A 23194-nucleotide genomic window follows, 5' to 3' on the forward strand; every position below is an offset into this window, starting at 1 on the left:
AACTTTTTAACAAACATTTTATAACTGTTACTGAAAAGATGGGGTTGTCAGGTTCGGTAGATGCTGCTATGGATTACCTTAGACCAGACATTTCAAGTAACTTCCATAATATGAATTTGACCCTCACTACCCCAACAGAAATAATGTCCATCATAAAATCTTTAAAATCAAAAACATCTAGTGGGTATGATGAAATATCAACAAAGTTAATTAAAGAATGTGATTCTGAGCTAAGTAACATATTAAGCTATCTGTGTAACCAGTCGTTTATCAGTGGAATATTTCCTGAATGGCTAAAATATGCTGAAGTTAAGCCACTGTTTAAGAAGGGAGATATAGAAATAGCATCAAATTTCCGTCCAATTTCACTGTTACCAGCATTCTCAAAAATTTTCGAAAAAGTAATGTACAGTCGTCTTTATAACCATCTTATCTCAAATAACATACTGTCAAAGTCACAGTTTGGATTTCTAAAAGGTTCTGATATTGAGAAGGCTATCTTCACTTACAGTGAAAATGTGCTTAATTCATTAGACAAAAAATTGCAGGCAACTGGTATATTTTGTGATCTGTCAAAGGCATTTGACTGTGTAAATCACAATATCCTTTTAAGTAAACTAGAATATTATAGTGTAACAGGAAATGCTGCAAAATGGTTCAAATCTTATATCTCTGGCAGGAAACAAAGGGTGTTATTAGGAAAGAGACATGTATCAAGCTATCAGGCATCATCCAACTGGGAACTAATTAGATGTGGGGTCCCACAAGGTTCCATTTTGGGGCCCTTACTTTTTCTTGTGTATATCAATGACCTTTCATCAGTAACATTACCAGATGCCAAGTTTGTTTTGTTTGCCGATGATACAAACATTGCAATAAATAGCAAATCAAGTGTAGTCTTAGAAAGATCAGCCAATAAAATATTTGTGGACATTAATCACTGGTTCCTAGCCAATTCTTTGTCACTAAACTTTGAAAAAACACACTACATGCAGTTCAGAACTTGTAAGGGGTGTCCCAAGAGTATATGTCTAACATACGATGACAAGAAGATAGAAGAAGTGGACAGTGTTAAATTCTTGGGATTACAGCTTGATAATAAATTCAGTTGGGAGGAGCACACCACAGAACTGCTGAAGCGTCTTAACAAATCTCTGTTTGCAATGCGAATTTTGTCAGACGTAGGGGATATAAAAATGAAAAAGCTGGCATACCATGCTTACTTTCATTCCATAATGTCATATGGGATTATTTTTTGGGGTAATTCATCAAGCCAAGCTAAAGTTTTCCGGGCACAAAAACGTGCAGTAAGAATTATATGTGGTGTGAACTCAAGAACATCCTGCAGAAGCCTGTTTAGGGAACTAGGGATACTAACTACAGCTTCCCAATATATTTATTCCTTAATGAAATTTGTCATTAAAAATATATCATTTTTTCAAACCAACAGCTCAATTCATGGAATCAATACTAGAAATAAGAATAATCTTCACAAGGATTTAAAGTCACTTAGTCTTGTACAAAAAGGTGTGCATTATTCAGGAACACACATTTTCAATAACTTGCCAGCAGCCATAAAAAGCTTAACAACCAATGAAATTCAGTTTAAGAGAAGCCTAAAGGATTTATTGGTGGCCAACTCCTTCTACTCCATTGATGAATTTCTTAGTAAAACCAACTGATTTGTATATAAGTACAACATAATTTCTGCACAATTTCAGTGCAGTAATGTGTTCACTGAAAATTTGTGTGTGTGTGTGTGTGTGTGTGTGTGTGTGTGTGTGTGTGTGTGTGAGTATAATCTAACTTCTGCACCATTTCAGTGCAGTAATGTGTTCATTGTAAATAAGTATTACAGTAGTTGTATTACATGTTTATTACCTTATAAATAAATAAAAAACTTTTTTATTTTAAATTCAGTGCATTAGTATTTGTAAAATGACTCTTAGTGTTCATTAAAAAATGACGATCATTGGGACCTGTGGAATGGTACATTAGCTTATTTGTTTTAGTTGTAAATATTTGTCATGTATTGTTGTTTTTCTGACATGTTCCACACCCAGGAGGACCTCCTCACTACGGATCAATTGGAATGAAAGTAAATCTAATCTAATCTAATCTAATCTATATATATATATATATATATATATATATATATATATATATATACTGCACTGCACACAGATTTCAATGTACTTTGTGTATTATATATATATATATATATATATATCTGTGTGCAGTGTACCCAGAACGCAAAAGAAGGGGTCAGTCACAACAAAACGTTAGTAGTAACAAATATATACGCCTAAAAATTTGAAACCCCAAAATTACGTTTTTTAAGTCAGGGGTGTGTTAACTTGCCGATGAAACTCACATTTGCAGGTTTGGTTTGCAGATGACAAGTTATTAATGCATGACACCATACAGTTGGTCCCGCAAAACAATATAGTGTACACTAAAACGCCAAAGAAACTAGTAAAGGCATGCGTATTCAAATACAGAGATAAGTACACAGGCAGAATACGGTGCTGAGGTTGGCAACGCCTTTATAATATAAGTGTCTGGCGCAGTTGTTAGATCGATTACTGCTGCTACAACGGCAAGTTATCAAGATTTCAGTGAGTTTGAACATGGTGTTATAGACGGCGCACAAGCAACGGGACACAGCACCTCCGACGTAGTGATGAAGTGGGGACTTTCCCGTATTACCATTTCACGAGTGTACCGTGGATATCAGGAATCCGGTAAAACTTCAAATTTCCGACATCGCTGCGGCCCAAAAAAGACCCTCAAGAGCGGGACCAACGGTCGACTGAAGAGAATCGTTCGGCGTGACAGAAGTGCAACCCTTCCACAGATTGCTGCAGATTTCAGTGCTCGGCCATCAACAAGTGTTAGCGTGCGAACCATTCGACGAAACATGATCGATATGGGCTTTCGAAGCCGAAGGCCCACTCGTGTACTCTTGATGACTGCACGACACAAAGTTTTACGCCTCACCTGGGCCTTTCAACACCGACAATGGACTGTTGATGACTGGAAACATGTTGCCTGTTCGGACGAGTCTTGTTTCAAATTTTATCGACCGGATGGACGTGTACGGGTATGGAAAAAACCTCATGAATCCATCTACATCTACATGGATACTCTGCAAATCACATTTAAGTGCCTGGCAGAGGATTCATCGAACCTCCTTCAATCTCGTACAGCACGCGGGAAGAACAAACACGAACTCTGATTCCCCCTATTTTATCATGCTGATCGTTTCTCACTTTGTAGGTCGGCGTCAACAAAATATTTTCGCATTGGAAGAGAAAGTTGGTGATTGGAATTTCATGAAAAGATTCCTCCGCAACGAAAAACGCCTTTGTTGTAATGATATCCACCTCAATTCCTGTATCATATCAGTGACACTCTCCCCCCTATTTCACGATAGTGCCCTTCTTTGAACTTTTTCGATGTACTCCGTCACTCCTGTCTGGTAAGGATCCCACACCGCGCAGCAGTATTCTAAAAGAGGACGGACAAGCGTAGTGTAGGCAGTCTCCTTAGCAGATCTATTACATTTTCTGCCAATAAAACGCCTTCCCCACAACATTTTCTATGTATTCCTTCTAATTTAAGTACCATGTCAGCAGGGGATCCTTCAAGCTGGTGGAGGCTCTATAATGGTGTGGGGCGTTTGCATAGGAGTCATATAGGACCCCCATACGTCTAGATACGACTCTGACAGGTGACACATACGTAAACATCCTGTCTGATCACCAGCATTCATTCATGTCCATTGTCCATTCTGACATACTTGGGCAATTGGACAATGCGACACCCTACACTTCTAGAATTGCTGCAGAGTGGCTCCCGGAATACTATTCTAAGTTTAAATGCTTCCGCTGGCCACCAAACTCTCCAAACATGAATATTATTGAACATATCTTGGATGCCTTGCAACGTGCTATTCACAAAAGATCTCCACCCCCTCGTACTCTTACGAATTTATGGACAGCCCTGCAGGTTTCGTGGCGTCGGTTCCCACCAGCACTACTTCATACATTAGTCGAGTTCGTGCCACGTCGTGTTGTGGCACTTCTGCGGGCTCGCGGGGGTCCTGCACAGCTCAGTTCATGGAATCAATATTAGAAATAAGAATAATCTTCACAAGGATTTACAGCCACTTAGTCTCGTACAAAAAGGTGTGCATTATTCAGGAACACACATTTTCAATAACTTGCCAGCAGCCATAAAAAGGCTTAACAACCAATGAAATTCAGTTTAAGAGAAGCCTAAAGGATTTATTGGGGGCCAACTCCTTCTACTCCATTGATGAATTTCTCAGTAAAACCAACTGATATATATATATATATATATATATATATATATATATATATATATCAGTTCCCATATATATATATATATATATATATATATATATATATATATATACAATTTCAGTGCAGTAATGTGTTCATTGTAAATATGTCTCTCTCTCTCTCTCTGTGTGTGTGTGTGTGTGTGTGTGTGTGTGTAAGTACAATCTAACTTCTGCACCATTTGAGTGCCGTAATGTGCTCATTGTAAACAAGTATTATAGTAGTTATATTACACGTTTATTACCTTATAAATAAATAAAAAAAACATTTTTGTTTTAAATTCAGTGCATTAGTATTTCTAAAATGACTCTTTCATATAGTGTTCATTAAAAAATGACGATCATTCCACTTGGGACCTGTGGAATGGTACATTAGCTTATTTGTTTTAGTTGTAAATATTTGTCATGTATTGTTGTTTTTCTGACATGTTCTACATCCTGGAGGACCTCCTCACTACGGATCAATTGGAATGAAAGCAAATCTAATCTAATCTAATTGGGTAGGTGTACCGGTTTCTTTGACTCTTCAGTGTAAAATCACGGTAAGAAGCAAAGCGAACAAAAATTTTCTTTAGGCCTAGCTTTGTTAGATCAGTTACAACGTAGAATACGTTCAGTTTACACAGATTTCAATAAAGAAAAACTCACTAATGATGGCACTGAGGTGCTCAAACGTATGTGGGTAAAAAGAAAAACAACAGGCTGTTTGCAAAAAGGTGGATCCTATATTCTATGCTTTATTGCGATATGTGCCCTGTTGCATTCTGTTGCGATTACTGTTATTAATAACGTTAATGGACAAGTCAGTAATGGGTAAGCTTCTGACAAACGTAGATGTAGATGTGAACCTGTCGTTTAGTGGTCGACACTAAAAAATTGCCTTTTACTCGTAGCGGGTGCCATGTGTTAACTCATATGACGATGCGTCCCTTTGCTGGTGACGCTGCGGTTTTCTGCTTTGTCAGTGTGGCAGCATGTCCACGGTGACTTTGAGAGCTCATGACTGTTGGCCGTGAGTTGCAGCTGTGCGCGAGCGGCGGCTCTAGGATCCGGCTGACGTCAGCAGTCACGCGACGCTGAACACCCAGCACTGGTCACTCGCCACTCCCACCGTCTGGTCTCTGCGATCTTGACTACAGTCAGGGCCACACGTCTCGTGCGTACCGCTGGCAGTTCCTATCTGAAAACAAGGTGGAGATACGAGCCGCATAACAATGTGCACGTTAGACTTGGCCACTGTTTCTATGTTTCGATACAGTGTATCGATACGGGCACTGTTTCAGTGTTTCGGAACGGCTGTGGTTCACTGTTTCGAAATAGTGGGGTGTCATTCCGCCCCTGTCTCGGATAACCGGACCAGATTCGATCTCGAGCCAGACACAAAAACTGTATCGTTGTTTCAAAATAAGGCTGTTTTAGTCCACCCGTGCTTGGAACTGACTAATAGTATCGAAACAGTGATGTTTCATTCCGCTCTGTGTCGGACGAGATTCGGACTCGCACAGGTACTAAAACACAACATACCACTTCATGAAACACTTTCAACAGTGCCGAAATATTTTTGACAAGCAATAACATGAAGCTTAAGATATCCGAAAATAAAGCTTTGTTTCTAGCTGACTTTCCTATTCCGAGATGGCATAACATTTGCTTTATAAACACTAACCAAACAATAAAGCAACGCATACTATTCACATTCAAAATAATAAATATGTGAAAATCATTCAGCTAAATTACACTTTTTTTGTAACATACGCTTCTCTGTTCATGTACAGTAATCATATTAAGAACCGCAAGTGAGCCCACAACATTTTGAATAAAAAAAGGCGTAGAGTGACAGTTATTAGACATATACATAAATTTGATGTACGTATAATTGCAAGCAATCTGTTTGACATATCACTGATAGTGTAATGGTGAACGGGAAAGGCTGGGAAGCATGGTGAGTTTATAGTAACGGTTCGAAACACCTTGAAAGACAAAACTTTTTCTGATATACAGGGTGGTCCCGAATTCATGGTACAAACTTTAATGGTAGGTGCAGGACATTGTAACAAGGATATATTGTATAGGAATGTATAGTCCCAGGTGACGCGGTGAGGCGTAAACAGGGGAAATAACGGCCGAAAGGAAAACGAAAGATTTTATTGAAATCGTTGTTGACAAGTGTCATGTTTACAGTAAGTGTTCAAAATTGCGTCCACCATGAGCGATACATGCTTGACAGCGTCGGTGCAGCGATTGGCGTACACGTTCAAAGATGCCTGGTATTTCACGCACACCTGCAGCAGCTACAGATATGCGAGCAACGGGATCCTCATCTGAGTCAACTGGAGTCTCATAAACAAGACTCTTAAGATGTCCCCATAAAAAGTAATCGAGGCAAGAGAAATCAGGAGATCGGGGTGGCCAAGGGACTGGTCCACCACGCCCAATCCATCTAGCACCAAACGTGGCATTCAGGTAATTCCGTACAGCAGTGCTGAAGTGTGCTGGCGCTCCATCGTGCTGAAACCACATGCGGTTACGAATGGCGAGCGGAACATCTTGCAGCAGTTCTGGTAACACTTCTTGCAGAAAAATACGATAGCTTTCGCCACAGAGTCGCGTGGGTAGTAAGTATGGCCCAATCAAAAAGTCGTTCACAATACCAGCCCACACATTAATACCGAAACGTTGTTGATACGCATGTGGACGCGTTGCATGTGGATTATCTGTTGCCCACACATGGGAATTGTGCGCATTAAAGACACCCTCGCGTGAAAATGTCGCTTCATCTGTAAATAGCACATGACCTACGAAATCCGGCTGCAACGCACATTGCTGCAACAACCATTGGCAGAAGTTCACGCGAAGAGGATAATCTGCCGGATTCAATGCTTGTACTTTTTGAAAATGGAAGGGGTGTAAGCGATTTTCATTTAACACTCTGCATACAGTCTGATGACTCACATGTACGTCACGCGCAACAGTTCTTGTGCTTGACTCGGGTCTATCAGCCACTATGTTCAAGATGCGTTCTTCCAGTCTTGGAGTGCGTACAGCTCTTAATCGACCAGCGTCATGTCTGTTGACGTCGAACGTACCTGTTTCACAAAGTTGACGATGTAACCGTTGAAAAATTCTATGATCCGGCATTCGTCGATTAGGATACTCCGCGCGATACATTCGTAACGCAGCTCTGGCGTTACCATTTGCACGGCCGTACATGTAATGCATGTCTGCTTTTTCTGCATACGTAAAGTCACCCATCGTCTACGGCAGCACAATTGTAAATGGCGCTTGTCCCTACTGCGATACATCATGTTCATCTACTGCCCTCTACCGGCAGTGACACCAACCGATCACTCCATTTCTCTTTCCCCTGTTTACGCCTCACCGCGTCACCTGCGACTATACATTCCTATACAATAAATCCTTGTTACAATGTCCTGTACCTACCATTAAAGTTTGTACCATGAATTCGGGACCACCCTGTATTTTGTTATTTATTCGAATTATTTGGCGTTATTTGTGAGTCTATAGTCATTGTGCCTATTATCCACTATGATTCTCTTTGTGTGCATGGAAATCAGCAGGATGGGTATATTACCCATACTAACGGAATGTGGGAATCCCAGTAGCATATCCGATCTTTCTGCAGTTTGCTCCCACCTCCAGTTCCGTTTGTGGTGGTTCTTCTGTCTTCAGCTATGGCTGTCCTCAGCCAACTGAAAAGTATGAAAGTCACACGACACAAAGTCAGCGCATTTGCTGCAGGAAATACGAAACTGCCAAGACGCCTAAGTGATAGTTTCATACTTTTTGCGATATGATTAGCGCTCTCGCACCTCATTTGTGTTTATATGGACATACTTGTACAGTAGACATTTAAGATGATAAAATGTGTAGGTTTATTAGATTACAAAACACAAACTGTTTCACTGTTTCGAAACACCGTATCGAAACATTACATTGTACTGTTTCATTTGTTTCGAAACAGTTACGTGTTTCAGTTTGCTCGTCTCTAGTGCACGTACACATTGTACACCGATTATTACCTAATTCCTCCGCCTTTTCAGAGCTTTGTACAGCGTGGGTGAAAGTTTACAGAATTTCCGCGGTTGTTCATTAATGTTTACTGAGTGTATTGGAAAACCATGATCTTCGATGGCTAGTTACCGAGTACTTATTTAGTTTTTAAAATTTTGTTCAGGGTGTACGAAGTGTTTCAGAAAGTAACGAGTATTCGATAATTTCACATGTTATTGTAGTCCGATTCGCTCGGTTTTTTCGTTGTTATGTTCTCTGAAAAATATTTGCATAGCCACTTGAAACATTTAGTCTGTTGTCAGCTGTCAGAAAAGTTGTGTGTTTGGTAGTACCGGCGATGATTTATTTTGCATAAAATGGATACGATAACTTCTATTTAATTTTTCTACAAGAACGGAATACCATCCACCTAAGTTTTATAAATGTTGAACGTTGCTTTTGATGAGTCTCTGCAAGTAATAGAAAGGCTTACGAGTGGTACAAGCGTTTCGAAGAAGCGCCAAGGTACTGGAGATAACGACTTGTACGTCCCAGCACACCATCAATCGACGTAATCGCGGGAAAGAGAAAGAAATGATAACGAACTATCACCAAATCACAATCAGATGGTGATGGTAAGTTCCTATAGGACCAAACTGCTGACCTACACACTACTTAAACTAACTTACGCTAAGGACTATACACACACCCTCGCCCGAGGGAGAACTCGAACCTCTGACGGGAGGGGAGCCACGCGAACCGCTGCAAGGCGCCGAGACTGTGTGGCTACCCCGCTCGGCGTCACGATCACAGAATTTGCTGATGATGTTGGCGTATCAGTTGGCTCACACCGTGAAATTGTTGATGATTGAACCCCTACACATCAAAGTAATATCAGAGACATAAGCACTTAATTATGATAACAGATAAAAACATAAATGTACTTACAAACATTAAAACAGGGCACACAACATGGCGAAGAATGTAGAAGGTCCAACCTTCTTAGTTAAAACCATAATGTCCGTCGGACAGATTGTCAGTGGATAAGGTCGGTAAGGGAACACTTCTCCGCATCTAAATTTAAACGTCCCCTTAGAAAAATTATGAATGACTGTGCTAGTAAACTTCTACGTTATTTGATTTTCAAACAGCTGAGCAAAGCCCAACGTACTCAGTTTTTTCTTAACATATTCTGATCATCACTAAACTGACACACTATATTTTTTAGTGCAACGCGGTCTGACTTTCAATAATCCCTACAAAAGAATGGCCCTGACTAACAGTAACCCATACCTTTTATGAATCACTTACCTCACAAAAAATCTTCGTTACTAGAATTACTGCAATACAGCGAGCGCCAATACCGCCAACTACATAAAAGAGTCTAACGACTGAAGGCACTAACTATTGATAGGCATAGTTAGCAAATGAAAGATTTTGATAGAGAACAATGTATTTACCTTAATAACGTTACCTTAATAACATTACACAAGCGAATATTCCAACAATGAGTCCAACCAGCCACAGACTGCACACACCACAGCCAGTGATTTTCATACAGAGCGCTACGTGGCTTTACCAACATAAAAACCTAAACAGCCTACTTACATAGCCCCCTAAATAAGAAGAAATAACAAATGACAATGAATGACCGCTATACATTTAATTAGTGCCAGGCCATAATGGAAATCTTCCGTCGCCCAACTTTTTTACACACTCACTATCTGCCTTATGAACACTATGGTTTTCAGTATGAAGCTACAAGCGAATATTCCAACAATGAGTCCAACCAGCCTCAGACTGCACACACCACAGCCAGTGATTTTCATACAGAGCGCTACGTGGCGTTACCAACATAAAAACCTAAACAGCCTACTTACATAGCTCCCTAAATAAGAAGAAATAACAAATGACAATGAATGACCGCTATACATCTAATTAATGCCAGGCCATAATGGAAATCTTCCGTCCCCCAACTTTTTTACACACTCACTATCTGCCTTATGAACACTATGGTTTTCAGTATGAAGCTTGGGTCTTCTACACTGCCCACCATATTGGTTACCTTCTTTTAATATTGAAAGTACACCTGCATTTTTATTTGTTCTCCTAATTAGGTGTTATGGCTCTAATATTACTTTGATGTATAGGGGGTCAGTCACTAACATTGGTTATTTCTTGTTGTCTATGTATGCAGTACTTTTCTCCCACCCAACGTTTTATTCATTGACCGCACGCCCTACGGACATTATGGTTTTAACTAAGATGGTCGATCTTTCTACATTCTTCGCCATGTAGCGTACCATTTTTTAATGTTTGTAAGTACATTTGTGATTTTATCTATTCTTCCCTAATTAGGTGCTTATCGCTCTGGTATTACTTTGATGTATAGGGGTTCAATCATTATCATTGTGTATTTTTTGTCGAACAGATAAGCACTTAATAATGTGGCTACACGCCATGAAACTGGTAGTGCCCTAATAAAACTGGTTTAAATACAACTGCTTGCGGAGTTCTTGTTACAAAATGTTGAATTTCGAACAAAAACAGTGGCCAGTGCAAGTTACTCAGGAGTTGCTGAATAAAGTGAACAACGATACAGAAATACTCGGAAATGTTTCATAACATATTATGTAACATGAATTTACGTATCTGACGTCGAAATTCAAGGTTTAGTCGTTCCAGTGGGAGCATTCTGGATCTCCAAAACCGAAATAAACTCGACATGTGCCATCAAATGTGAAGGTTGTGCTCAGTATACTCCTTTATTTTAACTGCATAGTGGCACATGAGGTCTTACCACAACGTCTACAATCATTAAGAAGTACTACTTAAAAGTTGAACGCCGTTTGCATGAAGGAATCCGAAACAACTTGTGACGAAACATTTCATGGCTTTGCACCACAATAACGCACTTACTCGCACTTGGTTAATTTTTCGTGAAGTTTTGGCAAAAACTATACAGCAGTGACGCAAAAATAGTTAAAACATTAAGCGACCATTGTTTTAAAAGCATAGATGAGATTGAAAACGCTACGGTGAGGGAGCTAAAAACTGTCCCAAAGCTTGGGTCACGGAAGTGTTTCGGGGATTGGGAAAAGCGCTTGCAAAAATGTATAAAACCTAATGGGAACTATTTTGAAGAGGATAGCATTTATGTAGACGAGTAAATAAAATTCCTTCTAGAAAAAAATAAAAAATTCAATTTTTGTAACATTTACATCATACATCATACATACATCATACATACTCTGCAAGCCACCGAACGGTGTGTGGCGGAAGGTGCTCGCAAATACAGCGAGGCAAAAACGACTATCCGTATGGCTCCGTATGAGCCATAATTTCTCGCATGTTATCTTCGTGGTTCTCAGGCGAAATATTGACGGCAGTAGAATCGTTCTGCAATCAGCCTGGAAGGCCAGTTATCTAAAATTTCTTAACAGTGTTCTTCGAAAAAAACGTCGCTTTCCCTAGGGATTCCAATCTGAGATCCTGAAGCATCTCGGTAATACTTGCGTGATGTCGAACCAACCGGTAACAAATCTAGCAAGCCGCCTCTGAATTGCTTCGATGCCTTCCTTTAATCCGATCTGATGCGGATGCCAAGCACTCTAACAGTACTCAAGACTAGGTCGCACTAACATCCTGTATGCGGTCTCCTTATAGATGAACCAGTCTGTCCCAAAATCATCCCAATGAACCTAAGTCGCCTTCCCTAACACAATCCCCACATGCTCGTTCCATTTCATATCACTTTGCAGCGTTACGCCCAGATATTTAGAGGTGACTGTGTAAAACAGCACACTACTAATGCTGTATTCGAACAAGTGGGTTTGTTTTTCCCACTCATCTGCATTAACTTACATTTTTCTGCATTTAGAGCTAGTTGCCTTTCATAATATCAACTACAAATTTTGTCTAAATCATCATGTATCTTCCTACAGTCACTCAACGAAGAGACCTTTCCGTACACCACGCCATCAACAGTCGGAGGTTGCTGCCCACCCTGCCCGCTAGAACACATCTTATATGCAAACGTAGGCTTCCGCGGCCATTGTCACAGTCGATAAAATTTTTCTGGATTTGTGACCGCATTGTCAAATTCGTACTTTAAGGACTCCACACATTTTGTAGAACTTTTAAAAGAAAAGTGTATCTCGGCCACAGACCTGATGGTTAGCTTTGACTTGAAGTCTTATTCACGAATGTACCAGTACAAGACACCATGAATATCTTAGAGGAACATGTGGCACCCGATTCCTGCGAGCTAGTGCGCCACTGCTTAACGACCGCCTATTTCAGGTGGAAAGGGGAATTCTATGAACAGACAAATAGTGTAGCTATGGGCTCCCCTCTCTCGCCTATTGCAGCAGACATCTTCACGGAAGCATTTGAAGAAATAGCGCTCCAGTCCGTACCATTACACTCAGAATGTTGGCTCCGATGTGTTGATGATACCTTCGTTATCTGGCCACATGGAGAACAGCTACGGAATTTTCACCATCACCCCAACCAGCAGCATAACACAATCCAATTCATTATGCAGACAGAAAAAAAATGGGGTGCTGCCTTTCCTCGACGTGGAAGTTTACAGAAAGCCTGATGGTAAACTGGCCCATAGAGTATATAGGAAGCCAACCAGTACTGACAGGTACTTACATGCCTCCTCTCATCATCACCTTACGCAGAAGAAAAACGCCCTGCACACTTCAACCAAGAGGGCTCACAGGATCAGCGATAAGAAACATCTAAAGGGTGAACTACAAAACCTCACGTCCATTTTTGGTGCCAATTATTATGGGATGAAACTAATAGATAAAACTAGGCCGACAAAAAATGAAGGCAATAGAGGACAGTTGAAGGAAGCACAAAACATCGCTCTATTACCATACATTCGAGGTGTCACTTCACGGATGGGCAAAATTCTCCGCCGAGCGGGCATCAAGCCGATTTTCCGAAGCGCCAACAGAATAAAATATATTCTTCGCACAACGAGAGATGTACACTCCTGGAAATGTAAAAAAGAACACATTGACACCGGTGTGTCAGACCCACCATACTTGCTCCGGACACTGCGAGAGGGCTGTACAAGCAATGATCACACGCACGGCACAGCGGACACACCAGGAACCGCGGTGTTGGCCGTCGAATGGCGCTAGCTGCGCAGCATTTGTGCACCGCCGCCGTCAGTGTCAGCCAGTTTGCCGTGGCATACGGAGCTCCATCGCAGTCTTTAACACTGGTAGCATGCCGCGACAGCGTGGACGTGAATCGTATGTGCAGTTGACGGACTTTGAGCGAGGGCGTATAGTGGGCATGCGGGAGGCCGGGTGGACGTACCGCCGAATTGCTCAACGCGTGGGGCGTGAGGTCTCCACAGTACATCGATGTTGTCGCCAGTGGTCGGCGGAAGGTGCACGTGCCCGTCGACCTGGGACCGGATCGCAGCGACGCACGGATGCACGCCAAGACCGTAGGATCCTACGCAGTGCCGTAGGGGACCGCACCGCCACTTCCCAGCAAATTAGGGACACTGTTGCTCCTGGGGTATCGGCGAGGACCATTCGCAACCGTCTCCATGAAGCTGGGCTACGGTCCCGCACACCGTTAGGCCGTCTTCCGCTCACGCCCCAACATCGTGCAGCCCGCCTCCAGTGGTGTCGCGACAGGCGTGAATGGAGGGACGAATGGAGACGTGTCGTCTTCAGCGATGAGAGTCGCTTCTGCCTTGGTGCCAATGATGGTCGTATGCGTGTTTGGCGCCGTGCAGGTGAGCGCCACAATCAGGACTGCATACGACCGAGGCACACAGGGCCAACACCCGGCATCATGGTGTGGGGAGCGATCTCCTACACTGGCCGTACACCACTGGTGATCGTCGAGGGGACACTGAATAGTGCACGGTACATCCAAACCGTCATCGAACCCATCGTTCTACCATTCCTAGACCGGCAAGGGAACTTGCTGTTCCAACAGGACAATACACGTCCGCATGTATCCCGTGCCACCCAACGTGCTCTAGAAGCTGTAAGTCAACTACCCTGGCCAGCAAGATCTCCGGATCTGTCCCCCATTGAGCATGTTTGGGACTGGATGAAGCGTCGTCTCACGCGGTCTGCACGTCCAGCACGAACGCTGGTCCAACTGAGGCGCCAGGTGGAAATGGCATGGCAAGCCGTTCCACAGGACTACATCCAGCATCTCTACGATCGTCTCCATGGGAGAATAGCAGCCTGCATTGCTGCGAAAGGTGGATATACACTGTACTAGTGCCGACATTGTGCATGCTCTGTTGCCTGTGTCTATGTGCCTGTGGTTCTGTCAGTGTGATCATGTGATGTATCTGACCCCATGAATGTGTCAATAAAGTTTCCCCTTCCTGGGACAATGAATTCACGGTGTTCTTATTTCAATTTCCAGGAGTGTAGTTGACAAACTACATGCTGCTGGAGTTTACGAAATCAGATGTGAACGAGGATTAGTGTGTGTAGGTGAGACGGGGCGACCCATAAGCACACGCATATCTGAACACGAAAGATATATTCGACTAAGACAACACGCCACATCAGCGGTGGCAGAACACCGGGATGAGTGCGGCAAACTGATTAATTTTGATGAAGCTCGCGTACTGGCGCAACAGCCTCGTACTTTCAGGACGAAGATCAGAGAGGCATTAGAAATAGCCAAGCGACACGCCAATATGAACAGAGAAGACGGATACTGACTTTGACGTCTTGGCTGCTAGCAGTAACAGCGTTACGGGACGGCAGCTCACGTCAAGCGATACACACAGGTGCGCGGGAGACAGCGGCGGCCGCAGGTACACCATGTGATCAAAAGTATCCGGACACCTGGCTGGAAATATTGCTCTTCAACAGTGGGAAGCAAGAAGGTGCTTAAAACATCAATGTAGGCCTGTGCTGTGATAGTTCCACGAAAAACAACAAGGGGTGCAAGCCCCCTCCATGAAAAACACGACCACACCATAACATCACCGCCTCCGAATTTTACTGTTGGTACTAAAAACGCTGGCAGATGAAATCCACTGTGCATTCGCCATACCCACACCCTGCCATCAGATCGTCACTTTGTGTACCGTGATTCGTCACTCTACACAACGTTTTTCCTCTGTTCAATCGTCCAATGTTTACGCTCCTTACACCAAGCGAGGCGTCATTTGGCATTTACCAGTGTGATGTGTGGCTTATGAGCAGCCGCTCGACCATGAAATTCAAGTTTTCTCACCCCTCTCCTAACTGTCTTAGTACTTGCAGTAGAATCCTGATGCAGTCTGTAATTCCTGTGTGCTAGTCTTGATGATGTCTGCCTATTAGACATTACGACCCTCTTCAACTGTCGGAGCTCTCTGTCAGTTAACAGATGAGGTCGGCCTGTACACTTTTGTACTGTATGTGTCCCTTCACGTTTACACTTCACTATCATATCAGAAACAGTGGACCTAGGGATGTTTAGGAGTGTGGATATCTCACGTACAGACATATGACCCAAGTGACACCCAATCACCTGACCACGTTCGAAGTCCGTGAGTTCCGCAGAGCGCCCCATTCTGATCTCTGACGATGTCTAATGACTATTGAGGTCGCTGATGTGGAGTACCTGGCAGTAGGTGGCAGAACAATGCACCTAATATGAAAAACGTATGTTTTTGGGGGTGTCCGGATACTTTTGATCACATAGTGTACAAAGAGTGCTGGCGCGCCACTCCCGGCGCTAGAAAGCAGGAAAACAACGCTACGTCGCAACTGCCGCCTGGTTTTGCATTCGCCGATTTCCACCAATCACAGACATTACTGCAAACACTAATCAAAAAGTCGTGCTTCCACCAATGGAAAGAAATAATAAAAACACCAATAAAAACTTACAAGATCCCTTCACTTCATCCTTAACAGCCCATCAGAATTAGATAACAGCCACGTCTGCAGGTAAATAAGAAAGTTTTCTCATTCAGCAGTAAAGAAAAACATCCTGAAGAAGGTCACTTGCAACAGTGACCGAAACGTAGGTAGTTTTACATATTGACAATGTGGTCACAAATTCAGAAGAATTTTAATGACATCTTGGGTATTTTGACGAAACGAATGCAATCATTTTTTGCTCGAACCACTTTGCCGTGATGCACTTCCGAGGAAACACTTATTCCGTATTAGGAGCTCGCAGAGAAATTTTTTCCGTAAAACTATCCCTTCAGATCGTCTCGCACGTGTCCATACACATAAAGGCAGCACACCACCAACTGAGTTCACCCTTCTGTCTTGATAAACTCTCAGAATTATTATGTGCTCAGTAATATAGTTTACCAGATATACAAAAAAAGGCCTGACTTTTTACACATTTATACCGAAGGCTCGAAAATATCAGGGCAGAAACATGTGGGTGTGTCTTACACTCAACATAAACACGTCTTCAAATTATTCAGGTTACCAAAAGAAATTTTCGCTCTCTTTTTTTTATTAAAGCTTTAGCCAAACCAGAAGCTTTAAAATAAGTTGGCTGCAATTGAAAGTGTTACAACATAAACAGCTACCAAACTCATACTCCAACATTTCATTCCTGTTGGGTATATGGATTAAGATTTCATGTTTACTTGAACTTCTTTTCAGTACAGAAAAAAGCAATTCCTACAGACGAAGAATAGTGAATTTGTGGTGGCAGTGGCTTGTGTCTAACTTCAAAGCATATACACAACAGCCAACGAAGGCCAACGAACGACACCCAGACGATTTGTTGATCGAGATTTATTTTGTGGTTACGAGTGGCAAATAGGAGCCAACGAGGCGGCTTGCCTTTGGTGCGGTTCGGTCTGCTGGCGGTAACATCAAAGTGTTGGCAGCGAAGCTGGGAGTGACAATTTTCTGCTGGAGGTACAATTCTCTTAAAAGGGGTATCACCTTTGGAAATTTTAGGGTCTACACAATTCAATAACATCTTCCATTAGAGAAAAAAATATGAAATAGCCCATATTCTAATTCAGCGTGAAGATAAACATTAACTTTGTCCCGTCACAACGCTCCCCATTTTTTAAAAAAGAGGTCGTCCACCAGCGTCGTTTCTTCTTTTTGTGATGATTATCTTCTCGCAGTAAAATAAATGCCGAACAGCCGAAGACTGCAATAATCTCTTCTTCCTTCATAATGTCCGCCAGTGAAATTGCAATTAAAACGTGTAAGTTTGCTGTTTATGTTTTTATGTAAGTAGGTTGTTTATGTTTTCTTTATGTAAGTTTGCTGTTTATGTTTTTTTATTGGCAACGTTACGTAGCACTCTCTATATGAAAAGTTTGAATTGTTGTCTGCCATTGTTGTCATGAACTGCTATAGCTGGATGCGAACAGCGCGTAGCGCTGGGCAGTTGGAGGTGAGCCGCCAGCAGTGGTGGACGTGGGGAGAGAGATGGCCGAGTTTTGATAATCTGTAAGACTGGATGTCAATTATGAATATTAAGGTAAATACATTGTTTGTTCTCTAATAATATCTTTCATTTGCTAACTATCCCTATCAGTAGTTAGTGCCTCCAGTAGTTTGAATCTTTTATTTAGCTGGCAGTAGTGGCACTCGCTGTATTGCAGTAGTTCGAGCAGCGAAGATTTTTGTGAGGTAAGTGATTTGTAAAAGGTATAGGTTAAAGTTAGTCAGGGCCATTGTTTTGTAGGGGTTATTGAAAGTCAGATTGCGTTGCGCTAAAAATTATTGTGTGCCAGGTTAAGCACAGTCTTGTACAATTGTTCTAAGGGGACGTTTCATATGTCGACCCTTAGCCTAGGATACCTCACTGGAATCTTCTGATTTTTTCTTGTAGTTTGTGTATTTAGTGTAGCTTTTGTTTATTGCTAGCGCGTAATTGTAGAGAGAATCTCCTTTGTAGTTGCAGTCTTTCATTGTTGTAATGTAAAACAGTTGTGGCATGCATGTAGATTTGCAACAAGTATTTCGCAGCTGCGCTTGTAATTAACTACATATTATTTTCAGTGCTATGTTAATGTGTTCTCTTATTTTTGCTCTTCAAATTGTGTTTTCGTGTGTTATCGTGTGAAATATTGTCTCAATAATGGCGTGTGAAAAACGTAACACTCGGCTCCAAAGTAAACTAAGAAACGACAGTGAAGACGAAAGCAATGTGTTAGCGCCACTGTGTAATGAGTTAACTAATGTTCAAAGTAGTAATTTGGTAACTGTGCATAGGGAAATGGAGCGGGCGTCAAACAATGGCGTAGACAGTCAAACAGGTAGTGAACAGGGAAGCATTATCGATCGATCGGTCGGCAACAGCTCGCCTCAGGAATCCGAAATGATAGGACACAATTTTGCAAATACTGTAGATTCAGGTTTTGGGTCCTCACCTTTTTCTCAAATGAGTCAAGACACATTTTCTGCTTGTCAAAATGTGAATGTTGCCGGTCAAAATGCACTGCTAAAAAGCATAGAGAAACAGATTCCAGACACTAATACATTATTATTGCAATTAATGCAACAAATGGAACAAAATCAGAGACAGATGGGACAAAATCTTCAAAAGTTAGACACAATGGAACAAAATCTTAAAAAATTAGACACAGTGGAACAAAATCTTCAAAAGTTAGACACAATGGAACAAAATCTTAAAAAATTAGACACAGTGGAACAAAATCTTCAAAAGTTAGACACAATGGAACAACACCAGAGACAAACACAGCAAAAGTTAGACACAATGGAACAAAATCTTCGGAAGTTAGACACCACACTTGAACAAACACGTGAAGATTTAACTACTGAATTACATAACATTGAATCGAAATGTCAAAAAGTCTGTAATGACGTAAAAACACAAATTTGTGAGCATTTTCAGCCTATTTTTTCGCGGCATGAAAATGCATTACAGAATCACGAAGCAGCCATAAAAGAGCTGCAAACCATTGTTCATGAAAATCATGAGACCTTGTGGGCTAAAATTGACTCAGTTGCATCTACCGATTCGGTTACGCAACTGGCAAAAACTCAGGACAACTTAAGGAACACAGTAGATTCGATTGCAACACAAATGGACACTCTGAAACTTGGTTCAGAAAAACACACTGAGGAAATGTGTTCACTATCGGAGAAAGTAGCTGAACTTTCGGATCAGGTCACTAACTTATCTACAAAGGTAGATGATGATCTGAATGACACAAGACCCGTAGCCTTCACGGACACAGAAGAGTATGAACAAATAAGAAAATTCAAACAAAATCAGAATCAAATTAATACGCAATACAAAAGAGAAATGCGGGAAGTACAAGATCAGCTGACACAGGTAATACAAGAATTACGTATTTCAGAGGACACTCGCGCCCCAATAAGGGAAGAGGGACATATAAATACGGAAAAGCCACAAAATAATAACACAGAGCATTTCGGTAATTATGAAAGGAACTGGCAAGGTGCACCGAATTTTGAGATGGAACCGCCGACACGACGTAACAATGACCGATATGCTACTCGCCGACACGATGATTTTGATTATAAGCTGTTCATTACTACACGTAAATTCAAAACATTTAAGAATTCTGGCAACGACATTCATCCACAAGCATGGCTCCATCAATTCTCTCATTGTTTTCCTCCCAACTGGTCATTAGAACACAGATTAGAATTTATGTGTGGCTATTTGGAGAATGAACCAGCTGTAAGAATGCGATCGGTCATTCACGATTGTCACAGTGAAGGAGATTTTTATCATGCCTTCCTCTCAGCATATTGGTCTCAAGCCACACAAGACCGCGTAAAACATAGCATCATGATGATGAAACACTTTGAACAATCTGAATTTTCCAGTCTTGTCAAATATTTTGAAGACATGTTGCACAAGAATCAATACCTGTCAAACCCATACAGCCCCTCAGAACTCATCCGCATTTGCTTAATCAAACTGCCTGAACATTTGAGACATATTATTTTAGCAGGACGTTGCAAAGATGACATTGAAGCTTTTCAGGGACTGTTACAAGAACTGGAAATTGACACAGACAGTCGCGGAATGCGAAAACAGGAAAACAATCACTACAGGTCACATCCGTCTCAATTCCGTGACGACAGAAACAATAAATGGCCACGACAAACCTATTCTTACAACGTAAATCGTGACCAAAACAGACACCACCCATATGATAACCACTGGCAGAGTAATAGTTACAGGGAAAGATCACCTTTCCGTGGTAATGACTATCACAGAGACAATCAGAGAAACAGACAATATGGGAACCAAAATAACTATTATCAAGGGAGACAGAATAACTTTAGACGCAACGGTCCAGCGCGTAGTTACGATTCAAGGAGAAATTCTCCACCATGTGACCGACAAGAAAGAAACTATGGAAACTACCGACATGACGACAGACGATATGATCGTAACGACAGACCTGAATTGCATCAGAACTGGCGAGATTTAAACAGAGCAGAGCACTCTCGTCACGATGAATTTGTAGAAGTTAGGTCTCCAAATCCCAATAACGACGCGCGCCAACAAAGAGACAATAGGCGATGACTCACACCACTGGCAGCCACAAGACGTACTTATGAAACTGATGACGCAGCTGCCGTAGCTAGTAATTACGTAAAAATGGAAGACATTAGGGACATCTTACTCCAGGAACACGACGTAACATATAACACCATTGCATATCCTGTGATTCACATTACTGTACATGACGTAAAATTTACGGCAGTACTTGACTCTGGCAGTCCCATTTCAGTAATTAGCGAAACAGCTTTTAGCAAATGCAACAAAGCGAACGATTGCCCCACACTTCCGTTACGTAAGATTAAATTACAAGGTGCAATCTTTGGAAAAAGTGTAGATGTACGCCAACAAACCAATTTAGAATTCTTTTGTCAAAGCCACAGCTTCTCTATGAACTTCCTTATTGTTCCATTATTGTCGACGGAAATTATACTGGGAGTAGACTTTTTGAATGAATACAAAGCAATCTTAAGCTTTCACGATGCTGAAATAAGTTTAGAGAAAGAAGGTAAGTCAATAGCTTTGAAATTTGAAGACTGGCTCTCAAACCATGATGAGGAAATTAATCGGCTTTACGTTCTGTTAGACAACAGTTCGGAATTTTCTACGGAACTAGACACCAACAATCACTCTGCAAGTACTGACAGGGATGACATCGACGGCATATTTGAAATTAATGAGTTAATTCAGAATAAAATTCAGACAATTGAGAATTGTAATGACACTGATAGGCAGGACCTTTTTGAGATTTTACAAGCACATTCCACAGTTTTTACTCACAAAACAGGAACAATCAAGGGATTTCAATACCAATTTCGTGTTCGTGAGCATACTAAATTTTGTGTTAGACCTTACGTAATTCCGGCGCATTATAGGGACCGTGTTAGAACAGAAATACAATCTATGCTTGTCGAGGGCATTATTGAGCCTGCAGTAAGCTCATACAACAACCCATTACATGTTGTTGAGAAGAAGAATGGATCGATCAGGCTTGTTTTAGATTCGAGACAAATCAATACTATCATCATTCCTGAAACAGACAGGCCGCAGACGATGGAAGAACTTCTTCAAAATTTTAATGGTGTAAAAGTGTTATCTTCCATTGATCTCAGATCCAGCTTTTATCAGATCGAACTTCATCCAGAATGCAGAAAATACACAGCTTTCCTTTGTTTCGGCGTTTGTTATCAGTTTCGGAAACTTCCTTTTGGTTTGAACATTTCTTCAGCGGCATTCATTCGGGGGCTAAATTCCATATTACCTGAGTTCTTAAAACGTCACATCACTTTATATGTGGACGATATTCTAATAGCAGAAGCTTCATGGGAACAACATAACCGCATCCTCAACAGTTTGTTACGTATTTTTGCAGAATCTGGAATTACAGTTAACTTGGAAAAATCAGAATTCGGTAGGTCAAAGGTGAAGTTTTTGGGACATATTATTTCTTCTGAAGGCATTCAGCCGGATCCAGAAAAGTTAGAAGCAATCAGAGCCATTCCAGTTCCATCCACAAAAAAACAAGTCCGCAGTTTTCTAGGTCTCGTAAATTTTTACCGTCGTTTTCTGAATATGCAAATTCTAGTTACACCAAAACTTTATTCTCTCACTGGAAAAAATACTATTTGGAACTGGGACGAACAAGCACAGTTGGAATTCAATTCTTTGAAAGAAGCGTTATTTCACGCGCCAATACTAGCTCATCCAGATCTGTCACAAGATTTCTGCCTTAGCACTGATTCTTCCAAAGTTGGTCTTGGTGCCCATTTATTTCAAGAAGCCATAGAAGATGACATTACTGTTCAGAAAACCATTGCTTTTGCTAGCCGAGTGCTAACAAAATCTGAAAAAAATTATTCTGTTACTGAATTAGAAGCTTTAGCTATCGTTTGGGCATTTAACAAATTCCGTTCCTTTCTTTCTGGTAAGCACGTAAAAGTATACAGTGATCATCGTGCATTACAATTTCTTATGTCTTCAAAATTAAATCATGATAGGTTAAAACGTTGGGCATTGTTTCTGCAAGAATTCCGCTTCACAATAGTCTACATTCCCGGCAAGGAGAACATTGTTGCGGACGCGCTGTCACGCGCACCGGCTGGGCTTGAGAAAAGTAACACAGAAGGCAACCTCGAGAAAAATTTCAGTATTCTTTACATTCAGAAAGTCGCCTTTGAAAACTTCATCACCACATCTTTAAAGGACATTGCTCATGAACAAGATAAAGATCCGATTTGGAAAGATATCAAAAGTAAATGGCATGAAAAGACACACACTCAGATTCGGCATTATTACCTGGTTAGAAACAACATACTCTTCAAACGC

The sequence above is a fragment of the Schistocerca cancellata genome, chromosome 5 (genome assembly GCF_023864275.1).
Source record: "Schistocerca cancellata isolate TAMUIC-IGC-003103 chromosome 5, iqSchCanc2.1, whole genome shotgun sequence".
NCBI classification, from domain to species: domain Eukaryota; kingdom Metazoa; phylum Arthropoda; class Insecta; order Orthoptera; family Acrididae; genus Schistocerca; species Schistocerca cancellata.